Source organism: Dendrobates tinctorius, unplaced genomic scaffold (genome assembly GCF_039654945.1).
Source record: "Dendrobates tinctorius isolate UK_male_01 unplaced genomic scaffold, ASM3965494v1 ptg000017l, whole genome shotgun sequence".
Classification (NCBI taxonomy): domain Eukaryota; kingdom Metazoa; phylum Chordata; class Amphibia; order Anura; family Dendrobatidae; genus Dendrobates; species Dendrobates tinctorius.
Window position 1 is genome coordinate 14280075 of NW_027361685.1, and position 14929 is coordinate 14295003.

The window sequence follows — 14929 nt, forward strand, 5'->3', positions numbered from 1 at the left end:
TGACACGCCGAGCTGCCTGTGACTCATCCCCTGGCTCGGGGGGCGGAGTCAGCGCCGTGCAGCACACAAACAGTCTCTCCCTGGCTTGCAGTACAGTGAGGCTGGGGGATGGGCGGCCGGGCTCTGTGTCACGTGGCTCCGAGCCCACCCCCTGCTTTCTCGGTCTAACTGCAGCAACAATGACGTCACCTGAGCGCCAGATTTGAACCTTGGAGCTGCCGGCCGGTAACTGTATGCCTGTATGGGGTCAGCTGTGGGGGGGAGGCAGGGGGTCCCTGCAGAGTGTATGGGGTCAGCTGTGGGGGGCACTGCGGGTAGACAGGGGGTCCCTGCAGAGTGTATGGGGTCAGCTGTGGGGGGCACTGCGTGGGAGACAGGGGGTCCCTGCAGAGTGTTTGGGGTCAGCTGTGGGGGGCACTGCGTGGGAGACAGGTGGTCCCTGCAGGGGGAGGTGAGGACAGTGTATGGGCACAGCTGTGGGGGGCATGGCGGGGTACAGGCGTTCCCTGTGGGGTAGGGGAGGGTTAGGGGGGCTGTGTTGTCACTCTGCTGTGAACACTAATTATGAATGCAATATTTCCCTTATTAATTATTGTTTTTTTATTTCTCTGTCTCTCAGTAGGTAACACTTGGGGCAGTCGCCCGCTCTCTGTGTGTCTGCTGGCAATATACGCTTCGTAGAAAAAGGGGTTAATGTACCAGCACAATTCATAGGACTTAATTTTTATTCTATGTCAAAATTCAATAATTTCCTTTTCCCTTTTTTTTCCAATAGGTAACAAGGCATCGTGGACACTAAACTGGCTCAAGAACTGGCGGGACAAGGACACCAAGTTTGCCTAATGGACGACATCGCTATGGAGGAACACAGCTCTCCGGCCACCATCATCATGTGGAGCAGCTAAGCCTCTTCATCCTTGGTTTGGGTAAGTGACAATCCATGTATGTATGGTCTAAGGAGCGGTCATGGCACATGTACATACATGTATGTGTAAACATGTATATACAGTCAGCTGTCATGGCACTCGGGAAGTCACACCAGGGGGCTGTGTGGCCCTGTAGGCCTCTACACCACCACACAGCCTCCCGCAACCCGCTCTACAGCACCACACAGCCTCCCGCAGCCCCGTCTACACCACCACACTTCCTCCTCCAGCCTCTGTCTCCCCCCTCCAGTCCCTGACGCCCCCCCTCCAGCCTCCTTCCTAATTTAGAGCTTTTGGGTTTTTTTATCAGCATAAATTGTCATTTAAGAAACGATTGTCCATTCAAGAAGAGATTTGTGTTGGCAGATTATCCTAGGAAAGCGTGTTAGATGATAATAATCGTGCTGCCCATCTCACCCGACGAGCAAGCAGCACCAGGGTGGATAAAAATCTTGAATTTTTTAAAAAAAAAATCAAAAAAAATCAGATTTTTTTGATTTAAATCAGATTTTTTTGATTTAAATCATTTGATTGCAGTTTTCATAATGTGATTTCAAACGGCAAACAAGTCCTTGGATATCCTTTTGACAGTATTTGCACTTTGCTCTTGCACCTTTCTTTCCAAGATCTGCTGCTGGCATCTCAACAAAATGAACCCAAATAGGGTCTCTCTTACGACCTGCTGCCATGGCTCACACAGATCACTTATGAAGTTTGATTGTTACTACAGCCTGAGCCAAGCACTGCTGATGTTACTACAGCCTGAGCCAAGTACTGCTGACTATCCAACAAGTTTGGGCATGTCAACTGAATGCAGGGAAAAAGAAACTAAACCAAAACTGAAACCAAGCTAGAAGTGTGGAATTAAAGGGGCAGTATGAACAAAATGTGGAGGCTATTAATAGTTTATACAATTAAGACATGCTGCTTTTAAACACCTACCTATTGCCATATAGTAAAACAAAAAAGATTTTTACTTACTTTGGGGTCCCCCCCTCACCCTGGCGTTAGATCGTTGCCCCTACTTTCGTCCGTGTAACTATGGGCGCACATGCACACTGCTCTCACTTCTCATTTTAATCGTGATTTATATTAAAAAAAACCTTTTGATTTAAATCAGTGATTTAAATCATGATTAAAATCATGATTTAAATCGATCCGATTTAAATAGAAAAAAATCTTTTGATTTAAATCGTGATTTAAATCATGATTTAAATCGGCGTGATTTAAATCAATCCACCCTGAGCAGCACCCTTGTTCGTTGGGTGAATTGACCTTTTAAGGGAGCCCGACGTACTCACTAAATTGTCCCTATCCCTAAGTTTTTTTGGATGCAGATTGCTCTCACACGAGTGTTTTTTTGATTTGGAAAAGAAAGAAATGAGGATGGAGAATCAAAACTTTAAGGCTAAAAAATATACTCACACATATATACACCAACTGTATAGACACACATATAAATATTTATGGTGTATACATTAGGCTATAAGACCTGGAGACTGTTATTACACATGCTGCCACTAGGTTTATTTTCTTTTCTTTAAAAAAAAACAAAAAAAAAAAACTGTCGCTGTCAGGAGTGGGATTCGAACCCACGCCTCCACGTGGTGACTGCAGACGCTGAACACGCTCCCTGGTGCACAACAGCTTGCACCTCCAGGGACCAGTACTGCTGCTGTCAAGGAGTGGGATTTGAACCCACGCCTCCACGTGGTGACTGCAGACGCTGAACACGCTCCCTGGTGCACAACAGCTTGCACCTCCAGGGACCAGTACTGCTGCTGTCAAGGAGTGGGATTTGAACCCACGCCTCCACGGGAGACTGCAACCTGAACACAGTGCCTTAGACCACTAGGCCATCCTGACTGCTGACATTGACATGCTCCCTGGTGACACAAGAGTTTGCACCACCAGGGACTTCAGTACAGATCTGCTGTCCAAATCAGACATTGGGGCCCCTGGTGGGACTTCTGGCAAAGCCAGAGGGGACATTGGGATGTCATTTGAAAGCTAATTACCAGACTGAGGTGAGGGAGCAGTTCTTGGGGCTGTGTGGTGCTCTGTTGGGCATTTGTGCACCCTCAAGCCTGCACCACAAGGACCACTTTTATCCATGGACAGCCAGGCTCTGACCCCCTGAATTCAAATTCCATTTGGAGCAGGGGGACAAGTGATGTTGCTGTATGTAGGTGGCCTCCTGGATGATGTTCCTGCCAAGCTTGATTTGCCTGACCCCTTCTGCAGAGTAGTTAAGGGGATTGAGAACCCCCAAGACTGCCCCAGACTGAAAATGTCTTTTCAAATCTGCTGTCCAAATCAGACATTGGGGCCTCTGGTAAAGCCAGAGGGGACATTGGGATGTCATTTGAAAGCTAATTACCAGCTTCTTTTTCATTACTTTAGTTCTGCAGACAGATGGTAAACGCCATTGTCTGTAAAGACCCCGTTACACACTGCGATATCGCTAGCAATATTTTTGAACCCCTCTCCATAATCTTTGAAAATTCTTGGAGAACAGGAGAAGTGCCAGAAGACTGGAGAAGAGCAAATGTTGTTCCTATCTTCAAAAAGGGGAAGAAGGTGGACCCAGGCAACTATAGGCCGGTGAGTCTGACTTCTATACCAGGAAAGATCTTTGAACAAATTATTAAACAACATGTATGTCAATACCTGGATAAGAATGAAGTGATTAAACAGAGTCAGCATGGGTTTCTAACTAATAAGTCATGTCAGACTAACTTAATTTCCTTCTATGACGGTATCACTGATTGGGTGGATCAAGGAAATGCTGTAGATATAGTATATCTTGACTTCAGCAAAGCATTTGACAAAGTCTCTCATACAATCCTTATTGAAAAAATGACTAAGTATGGAATGGACAAGGCAACTGTTAGGTGGATTCATAACTGGCTTAGTGATCGGACCCAAAGAGTGGTCGTAAATGGCTGCACATCCAGTTGGAAGAATGTCTCAAGTGGGGTACCACAGGGCTCTGTCCTGGGCCCTGTATTGTTCAACATCTTTATCAACGATTTAGATGAAGGAATTGAGGGTAAACTGATTAAATTTGCTGATGACACAAAGCTAGGAGGGATAGCTAATACTAGAGAAGAGAGAGAGAGGATTCAAAAAGATTTAAATAAACTGGAGAAGTGGGCAGCAACTAACAGAATGGTTTTTAACAGGGAGAAATGCAAAGTACTACATCTGGGCAATAAAAATGAAAAAAGCATATATAGAATGGGAGGAATAGGGCTAAGTGACAGCACATGTGAAAAAGACTTGGGTATACTAATAGATCACAGACTGAATATGAGTCAACAGTGTGATGCAGCAGCAAAAAAGGCAAATGCAATTCTAGGCTGTATTAACAGAAGCATACAGTCTAGATCACGTGAAGTCATTATTTCCCTCTACTCCTCTTTGGTCAGACCTCATCTGGAATATTGTGTCCAGTTTTGGGCACCACATTTTAAAAAAGACATCAACAAACTGGAGCAAGTTCAGAAAAGAGCGACCAGAATGGTGACCGGTCTGCAAACCCTGTCTTATGAGGAAAGGTTGCAGGATTTGGGAATGTTTAGTTTGCAAAAGAGAAGACTGAGAGGAGACTTAATAGCTGTCTACAAATATCTAAAGGGCTGTCACATTGTAGAAGGATCAACTTTATTCTCATTTGCACAAGGAAAGACTAGAAGCAATGGGATGAAACTGAATGGGAAGAGACACAGATTAGATATTAGAAAAAACTTTTTGACAGTTAGAGTGATCAATGAGAGGAACAGGCTGCCACGAGAAGTGGTGAGTTCTCCTTCAATGGAAGTCTTCAAACAGAGGCTGGACAGACATCTGACTGGGATGATTTAGCGAATCCTGCTTTGAGCAGGGGGTTGGACCAGATGGCCCAGGAGGTCCCTTCCAACTCTACGATTCTATGATTCTATATTGCTGTAAAGTCACCGATTTTGTGACGTTGCAGCGATATTGCTAGCGATATCCCTGCATGTGATACTTACCTCCGACCGGCTCCCCCGCTGGTTATCACTGATCGCGCGAGAAGCTCCTGGTCCATTCCTCGTCGGCCACTTCCTGCTGGGCTTCCTGTGGCGCCCAGGGCGGGAGGACGCAGGATCGCCGCGTCTGACAGGTAAGTAGCGATCCCCGTCCCCAGCAATGTCGCTGGTGAGATCTGCCTGTGTAGCAGCTCACTAGCGACCACCTAGCGATGCACCAGCGATCCTGACCGCGTCATATCGCTAGTCGGGATCGCTGGTGCATCTCTAGGTGTAACGGTACCCTAAGTGTTACAATGAGTCACTTCTAACTGGCTAGATAGAAAAGTTGCAGACTCTGTAATCTCAGGATAAATTACCGTATTTTTCGGACTATAAGATGCAACGGACCATAAGAACACCCCAATTTTCAGTAGGAAAATAGGGGGAAAAAAAATAATGTGTCAAATGGGGGTCCGTCTTACAGTCCGAATTCAGCTTACCTGGGAAGGGATCTGGCACAGGTGAAGTAGTCACAGGGGTCATTCAGTGGTCCAGGTTCGTGCGGTGGCGGCTCTGTGCTAGGGCAGGTTGGTTGTGCTGGGGCAGCTGCGCTGGGGGAGAGGCAGCAGCGCTGAGGCAGGGGCAGCAGCAGCGCTGAGGCAGGGGCAGCAGCAGCGCTGAGGCAGGGGCAGCAGCAGCGCTGAGGCAGGGGCAGCAGCAGCGCTGAGGCAGGGGCAGCAGCAGCGCTGAGGCAGGGGCAGCAGCAGCGCTGAGGCAGGGGCAGCAGCAGCGCTGAGGCAGGGGCAGCTGCACTGGGGCAGGTGGGCTCTGTGGTGGTGGCAGCGGGCGGCGCTCTGCGGTGCGGTGGTGGCAGCGGGCTGTGCTCCGGTACAGGGACGGCGGCTCCGCCGCGATTTCTTCGCTGCCCGGAGGCCCCCGCACTTCCCTTGCTGGCCTTCGCCATGTTGCAGTGGCCTCCGGGAGCATGGACGCCGGAAAGAATCTGCCGCAGACCTCAAAATTTGAAATCTCATTTTCAAAAGTGAGAGCCGGCTAATGGTGCCAAAAATGAGAGCAATAGCTTTAACAACCGGTTCCACCGAACCGGGGAGAACCCGCTCAATCCCACCCCTGGCTGCGCCCCGAGGGCTCATAGTGCTGCGCTGTGTGGAGTGGGATTCGAACCCACGCCTCCACGTGGTGACTGCAGACGCTGAACACGCTCCCTGGTGCACAACAGCTTGCACCTCCAGGGACCAGTACTGCTGCTGTCAGGAGTGGGATTCGAACCCACGCCTCTACGGGAGACTGCCCCGAGGGCTCATAGTGCTGCGCTGTGTGGTGCGGGGTGGGCAGGGTCAGCGCTGCGCCCCCAGGGCTCAGTGCTCCGCTGTGTGGTGCGGCGTGGGCGGGGTCAGCGCTGCACCCCCAGGGCTCATAGTGCTCCGCTGTGTGGTGCGGGGTCATCTCCCATCTCCTCCCTGGCTCTGTGCTGCTGTGTAAGATCGCTTAGTGGTGGGGGAGGGGCGGCAGTGACTGGCCGGTGGGCAGGGTCACTGTGCTATGGGAACCAAGATCCGGCCTGCATAGAAGGTGGAAGAGGGAGGAGTCGTGTGACACGCCGAGCTGCCTGTGACTCATCCCCTGGCTCGGGGGGCGGAGTCAGCGCCGTGCAGCACACAAACAGTCTCTCCCTGGCTTGCAGTACAGTGAGGCTGGGGGATGGGCGGCCGGGCTCTGTGTCACGTGGCTCCGAGCCCACCCCCTGCTTTCTCGGTCTAACTGCAGCAACAATGACGTCACCTGAGCGCCAGATTTGAACCTTGGAGCTGCCGGCCGGTAACTGTATGCCTGTATGGAGTCAGCTGTGGGGGGAGGCAGGGGGTCCCTGCAGAGTGTATGGGGTCAGCTGTGGGGGGCACTGTGGGTAGACAGGGGGTCCCTGCAGAGTGTATGGGGTCAGCTGTGGGGGGCACTACGGGGGAGACAGGGGGTCCCTGCAGAGTGTATGGGGTCAGCTGTGGGGGGCACTGCAGGTAGACAGGGGGTCCCTGCAGAGTGTATGGGGTCAGCTGTGGGGGGCACTACGGGGGAGACAGGGGGTCCCTGCAGAGTGTATGGGGTCAGCTGTGGGGGGCACTGCGTGGGAGACAGGGGGTCCCTGCAGAGTGTTTGGGGTCAGCTGTGGGGGGCACTGCGTGGGAGACAGGTGGTCCCTGCAGGGGGAGGTGAGGACAGTGTATGGGCACAGCTGTGGGGGGCATGGCGGGGTACAGGCGTTCCCTGTGGGGTAGGGGAGGGTTAGGGGGGCTGTGTTGTCACTCTGCTGTGAACACTAATTATGAATGCAATATTTCCCTTATTAATTATTGTTTTTTTATTTCTCTGTCTCTCAGTAGGTAACACTTGGGGCAGTCGCCCGCTCTCTGTGTGTCTGCTGGCAATATACGCTCGTAGAAAAAGGGGTTAATGTACCAGTACAATTCATAGGACTTAATTTTTATTCTATGTCAAAATTCAATAATTTCCTTTTCCCTTTTTTTTCCAATAGGTAACAAGGCATCGTGGACACTAAACTGGCTCAAGAACTGGCGGGACAAGGACACCAAGTTTGCCTAATAGACGACATCGCTATGGAGGAACACAGCTCTCCGGCCACCATCATCATGTGGAGCAGCTAAGCCTCTTCATCCTCGGTTTGGGTAAGTGACAATCCATGTATGTATGGTCTAAGGAGCGGTCATGGCACATGTACATACATGTATGTGTAAACATGTATATACAGTCAGCTGTCATGGCACTCGGGAAGTCACACCAGGGGGCTGTGTGGCCCTGTAGGCCTCTACACCACCACACAGCCTCCCGCAACCCGCTCTACAGCACCACACAGCCTCCCGCAGCCCCGTCTACACCACCACACTTCCTCCTCCAGCCTCTGTCTCCCCCCTCCAGTCCCTGACGCCCCCCCCTCCAGCCTCCTTCCTAATTTAGAGCTTTTGGGTTTTTTTATCAGCATAAATTGTCATTTAAGAAACGATTGTCCATTCAAGAAGAGATTTGTGTTGGCAGATTATCCTAGGAAAGCGTGTTAGATGATAATAATCGTGCTGCCCATCTCACCCGACGAGCAAGCAGCACCAGGGTGGATAAAAATCTTGAATTTTTTAAAAAAATCAAAAAAATCAGATTTTTTTGATTTAAATCAGATTTTTTTGATTTAAATCATTTGATTGCAGTTTTCAAACGGCAAACAAGTCCTTGGATATCCTTTTGACAGTATTTGCACTTTGCTCTTGCACCTTTCTTTCCAAGATCTGCTGCTGGCATCTCAACAAAATGAACCCAAATAGGGTCTCTCTTACGACCTGCTGCCATGGCTCACACAGATCACTTATGAAGTTTGATTGTTACTACAGCCTGAGCCAAGCACTGCTGATGTTACTACAGCCTGAGCCAAGTACTGCTGACTATCCAACAAGTTTGGGCACGTCAACTGAATGCAGGGAAAAAGAAACTAAACCAAATCTGAAACCAAGCTAGAAGTGTGGAATTAAAGGGGCAGTATGAACAAAATGTGGAGGCTATTAATAGTTTATACAATTAAGACATGCTGCTTTTAAACACCTACCTATTGCCATATAGTAAAACAAAAAAGATTTTTACTTACTTTGGGGTCCCCCCCTCACCCTGGCGTTAGATCGTTGCCCCTACTTTCGTCCGTGTAACTATGGGCGCACATGCACACTGCTCTCACTTCTCATTTTAATCGTGATTTATATTAAAAAAAAACCTTTTGATTTAAATCAGTGATTTAAATCATGATTAAAATCATGATTTAAATCGATCCGATTTAAATAGAAAAAAATCTTTTGATTTAAATCGTGATTTAAATCATGATTTAAATCGGCGTGATTTAAATCAATCCACCCTGAGCAGCACCCTTGTTCGTTGGGTGAATTGACCTTTTAAGGGAGCCCGACGTACTCACTAAATTGTCCCTATCCCTAAGTTTTTTTGGATGCAGATTGCTCTCACACGAGTGTTTTTTTGATTTGGAAAAGAAAGAAATGAGGATGGAGAATCAAAACTTTAAGGCTAAAAAAATATACTCACACATATATACACCAACTGTATAGACACACATATAAATATTTATGGTGTATACATTAGGCTATAAGACCTGGAGACTGTTATTACACATGCTGCCACTAGGTTTATTTTCTTTTCTTTAAAAAAAAACAAAAAAAAAAAAAAACTGTCGCTGTCAGGAGTGGGATTCGAACCCACGCCTCCACGTGGTGACTGCAGACGCTGAACACGCTCCCTGGTGCACAACAGCTTGCACCTCCAGGGACCAGTACTGCTGCTGTCAAGGAGTGGGATTTGAACCCACGCCTCCACATGTGGTGACTGCAGACGCTTAACACGCTCCCTGGTGCACAACAGCTTGCACCTCCAGGGACCAGTACTGCTGCTGTCAGGAGTGGGATTCGAACCCACGCCTCCACGGGAGACTGCAACCTGAACACAGTGCCTTAGACCACTAGGCCATCCTGACTGCTGACACTGACATGCTCCCTGGTGACACAAGAGTTTGCACCACCAGGGACTTCAGTACAGATCTGCTGTCCAAATCAGACATTGGGGCCCCTGGTGGGACTTCTGGCAAAGCCAGAGGGGACATTGGGATGTCATTTGAAAGCTAATTACCAGACTGAGGTGAGGGAGCAGTTCTTGGGGCTGTGTGGTGCTCTGTTGGGCATTTGTGCACCCTCAAGCCTGCACCACAAGGACCACTTTTATCCATGGACAGCCAGGCTCTGACCCCCTGAATTCAAATTCCATTTGAATTCAAATACAACACAAAAAACACAAAAAGTTGTGCATACAACTTATACCACAATGAACAGATTACTAATAAAACAATCCACCAGGAGTTAACAGTGGACATGTGGAGCTTTCATGTAGCCTCACTGTGCCCAGTAACATTGGCTGGTCACCCTACATGAGAAAAAATTGTAATATTCCAATATTCTAAACTCTGTCCCTGTCTAATTTCTTTGTAACAAGACATCAGATGATCGTAGATAAAGGCATTTTATTCAACTTTTCACAAAGTTAACAGAGAGGCTGTAAAAACATCAAGAGACATTTTTTGGCTTAAAAAAAAAAAAATGTAAACTGATGAATCAGCTGGTAAGTGTTTTTGGATGTACAGTGGTCAGATGGATTTGAGAAGGACGTTCTCTCGGCAGACGGGTGCCTGTTATACCCTATAGAATATATTCAGTGTACACGTCCTGGTGTGAAAAGAACCTAATATATATATTTTTTTACTCCAAAAACAGAAAAAAAAACAGAGTGAAGGCAATCAGTTTCCACCAGACACAAACAAACCTAAGTTTGCTTCGGCCAGAAATCACTCGAAATAAAAGGGTTTCCAGGACCTTCAGGCCCCTGAAGCTTAAAACTAGCGAAGAGACTGGGGGGGGTGAAAACTAAAATATATATATATATATACACACCACCTGCCCAGACTGGACTGATGACGACCCGACCAGAACCCATGTGAGGCCTAGTCGGCCCCGGTAACTGAAAAGGCCACTACTGTTATGCTTTTAATCCTTTCCCAGTCATATAAAAGAATTTTAAAAAAAATGGCCGGAGAGTTGTTATATGGCGCAAGTTCCCCCCCAAAAAAAGTTTCTAACACATTCAGTTACAAATGTGTAATTTTCCTACATCTGAGGGGGAAAAGGCCACCATGGAGGTGTGTGTAAGAAGGTATGGCCGCTCCCAGGGTCCTCCATCACATACAGAGGCCTAGAGACATCACCGGCCTCACACGGCCCCGGACTACGCGCACAGACTGAAGAAGAAGGGGCTCCGCCATTACCGGAGGAGATTGTGCGCCTCCATGCTGCGGTTCTGGAGCACACCACGGCCACACGGAGCGGGGTGGACGGCATTATGGTATCAGGCCGCCGAGATCTCCCCCTCACGAAAACCTCCTGACTCGGCGGAGACACGGTGAGGAGGACCGCAGCCGCTGCTACAGATGGCGGCACTTCCGCCTGTGCTCCGCCACCACAGGAACTAAAATGGCGGCCGGGCGGGGAAGTGACGTGTGGTGAGGAGACGTGGGAGGCCGGACTGAGTCATGGAGGAGGCGACGGTGGTGTCGTAATGTTTGCTGTGCAGAGCGCAGCAGAGGAGCGGAGCTGTCAGCGGGGAAGAGCGCGGCACAACACAAAGCCCGGAGGAGGGAGCGGCGACACCCCGCAGAGGACAGAAGGGAGACGGTGTGTGGGGGGAGAGAGTGGGGGGAGCAGAGGCTGAGCATGGGGGGGGCAGAGGCTGAGCATGGGGGGGGAGCAGAGGCTGAGCATGGGGGGGGAGCAGAGGCTGAGCATGGGGGGGGGAGCAGAGGCTGAGCATGGGGGGGAGCAGAGGCTGAGCATGGGGGGGGAGCAGAGGCTGAGCATGGGGGGGGGAGCAGAGGCTGAGCATGGGGGGGGGAGCAGAGGCTGAGCATGGAGGGGGAGCAGAGGCTGAGCATGGGGGGGGGGAGCAGAGGCTGAGCATGGGGGGGGGAGCAGAGGCTGAGCATGGGGGGGGAGCAGAGGCTGAGCATGGGAGGGGAGCAGAGGCTGAGCATGGGGGGGGGGGGGAGCAGAGGCTGAGCATGGGGGGGGGAGCAGAGGCTGAGCATGGGGGGGAGCAGTGGCTGAGCATGGGGGGGGAGCAGAGGCTGAGCATGGGGGGGGAGCAGAGGCTGAGCATGGGGGGGGAGCAGAGGCTGAGCATGGAGGGGGAGCAGAGGCTGAGCATGGGGGGGAAGCAGAGGCTGAGCATGGGGGGGGGAGGGGGGGGGGAGCAGAGGCTGAGCATGGGGGGGGGAGGGGGGGGGGGAGCAGAGGCTGAGCATGGGGGGGGGGGAGCAGAGGCTGAGCATGGGGGGGGAGGGAGCAGAGGCTGAGCATGGGGGGGGGGGGAGCAGAGGATGGTGCTTAGGGGGCGGAGCTGGAGTGTGGTGGACGGGAGATAAAACACAACCTTAGTATGTAGGGCTGTGGAGTCGGAGTCGGAGCTCATTTTGGTGGAGTCGGAGTTGGTATAAAATGGACCGATTCCGACTCCTAAAATATATAATAAATTGGGTACAGTAGTTCAATGCAGAATGTGCTGAATATTTTTTCATAGGAATTTGGGAAAGTTATGAAATGTCCTATAAATGGCTGTTCTATTCCTGATCTAAGGCTACATTCACACACAGCGTTTTTGCTGCGTTTTTTGAGGATACGTTTTTCAGTTGCAAAAGCAGATCAGCTTTTTAAAAACTGCATCACCTGAAAGGTTTTTGAGCTCATAGATAATGTTTTCAATATCAGAGCAGATTTCTAATCTGCTTTTATTTATATATCTGTCTATCCATATCATATCTGTACCAAAAAGAATGAAAGCCGGATAGCACACAGACTAACACTCCTTTTTTTTAGCACCAGTCAGGTCCACCTCATAGCTGCCCAAAAGGATGCCCAGGACAGGCATTGCTCGTCTTCAGTAACATCAACTGATAGTTGGAATAAATATACTGCATTCACCACCACATCTTCTTAAGGTGCAGGCTTTATTTTCAAGTGTAGGGGTGTGCAGTATGAGGTTCTGCCCCCCCCAGGTTTGATCCTGGCTACGCCCATGATGTGGATGTAGCCTGAGGATCTAGGCTTTGTCTTAGCCGAGATAAGTCATAGTATGTGTGTGTGTGTATATATATATATATATATATACATATACACACACTACAGACCAAAGGTTTGGACACACCTCAATCAAAGCGTATTCTTTATTTTCATGACTATGGTTTAATAAGTGGGATTTCTTGCCTTATAAATGGGGTTGGGACCATCAGTTGTGCAGAAGTCTGGTGGATACACAGCTGATAGTCCTACTGAATAGACTATTAGAATTTGTATTATGGCAAGAAAAAAGCAGCTGAGTAAAGAAAAACGAGTGGCCATTATTACTTTAAGAAATGAAGGTCAGTCAGTCCGAAAAATTGGGAAAACTTTGAAAGTGTCCCCACGTGCAGTGGCAAAAACCATCAAGCGCTACAAAGAAACTGGCTCACATGAGGACCGCTCCAGGAAAGGAAGACCAAGAGTCACCTCTGCTGCGGAGGATAAGTTCATCCGAGTCACCAGCCTCAGAAATCGCAGGTTAACAGCAGCTCAGATCAGAGACCAGGTCAATGCCACACAGAGTTCTAGCAGCAGACACATCTCTACAACAACTGCTAAGAGGAGACTTTGTGCAGCAGGCCTTCATGGTAAAATAGCTGCTAGGAAACCACTGCTAAGGACAGGCAACAAGCAGAAGAGACTTGTTTGGGCTAAAGAACTCAAGGAATGGACATTAGACCAGTGGAAATCTGTGCTTTGGTCTGATGAGTCCAAATTTGAGATCTTTGGTTCCAACCACCTTGTCTTTGTGCGACGCAGAAAAGGTGAACGGATGGACTCTACATACCTGGTTCCCACCGTGAAGCATGGAGGAGGAGGTGTGATGGTGTGGGGGTGCTTTACTGGTGACACTGTTGGGGATTTATTCAAAATTGAAGGCATACTGAACCAGCATGGCCACCACAGCATCTTGCAGCGGCATGCTATTCCATCCGGTTTGTGTTTAGCTGGACCATCATTTATTTTTCAACAGGACAATGACCTCAAACACACCTCCAGGCTGTGTAAGGGCTATTTGACCAAGAAGGAGAGTGATCGGGTGCTACGCCAGATGACCTGGCCTCCACAGTCACCAGACCTGAACCCAATCGAGATGGTTTGGGGTGAGCTGGACCGCAGAGTGAAGGCCAAAGGGCCAACAAGTGCTAAGCATCTCTGGGAACTCCTTCAAGACTGTTGGAAGACCATTTCCAGTGACTACCTCTTGAAGCTCATCAACAGAATGCCAAGAGTGTGCAAAGCAGTAATCAAAGCAAAAGGTGGCTACTTTGAAGAACCTAGAATATAAGACACATTTTCAGTTGTTTCACACTTTTTTGTTAATTATATAATTCCACATGTGTTAATTCATAGCTTTGATGCCTTCAGAGTGAATCTACAATTTTCATAGTCATGAAAATAAAGCAAACTCTTTGAATGAGAAGGTGTGTCCAAACTTTGGTCTGTACAGCCATGGCTAAAAATTTTGAGAATGACACAAATAATAATTTTTACAAAGTCTACTGCTTCATTTTTTCTAATGGCAATTTGCATATACTCCAGAATGTTATAAAGAGTGATCAGCTTAACAGCAATTACTTGCAAAGTCAATATTTGCCTAGAAAATTAACTTTATCCCCCAAAACACATTTCAACATCATTGCAGCCCTGCCTTAAAAAGGACCAGCTAACATCGTTTCAGTGATTGCTCCATTAACACAGGTGTGGGTGTTGATGAGGACAGGGCTGGAGATCAATCTGTCATGATTAAGTAAGAATGACACCACTGGACACTTTAAAAGGAGGCTGGTGCTTGGCATCATTGTTTCTCTTCTGTTAACCATGGTTATCTCTAAAGAAACACGTGCAGTCATCATTGCACTGCACAAAAATGGCCTAACAGGGAAGAGTATCGCAGCTAGAAAGAATGCACCTCAGTCAACAATCTATCGCATCATCAAGAACTTCAAGGAGAGAGGTTCCCTTGTTGCCAAAAAGGCTCCAGGGTGCCCAAGAAAGACCAGCAAGCGCCAGGACCGTCTCTTAAAAGTGCTTCAGCTGTGGGATCGGACTACCAGCAGTGCAGAGCTTGCTCAGGAATGGCAGCAGGCAGGTGTGAGTGCTTCTGCACACGCTGTGAGGCGGAGACTCTTGGAGCAAGGCCTGGTCTCAAGGAGGACAGCAAAGAAGCCACTTCACTCCCTGTACCTCTTGCAGAATATCAGTCTGTCCATGATGTTTTTTCTGGAGAGGACTGCTGAGGACTGGGGTAAAGTCACTTTCTCTG

At 48.9% G+C, this 14929-nt stretch overlaps 1 protein-coding gene and 1 non-coding gene across 2 annotated transcripts in view; both read right to left on the reverse strand.

Moving 5' to 3' along the window:
• LOC141082449 (gastrula zinc finger protein XlCGF66.1-like) overlaps nt 1-14929 on the reverse strand; it is a 533652-nt gene that overhangs the window by 437066 nt on the left and 81657 nt on the right. The gene's annotated exons all lie outside the window — the stretch shown is intronic.
• Nucleotides 9397-9479, reverse strand: TRNAL-CAG (transfer RNA leucine (anticodon CAG)). Its single transcript has one exon. It is a non-coding gene; the product is annotated as a tRNA-Leu (tRNA).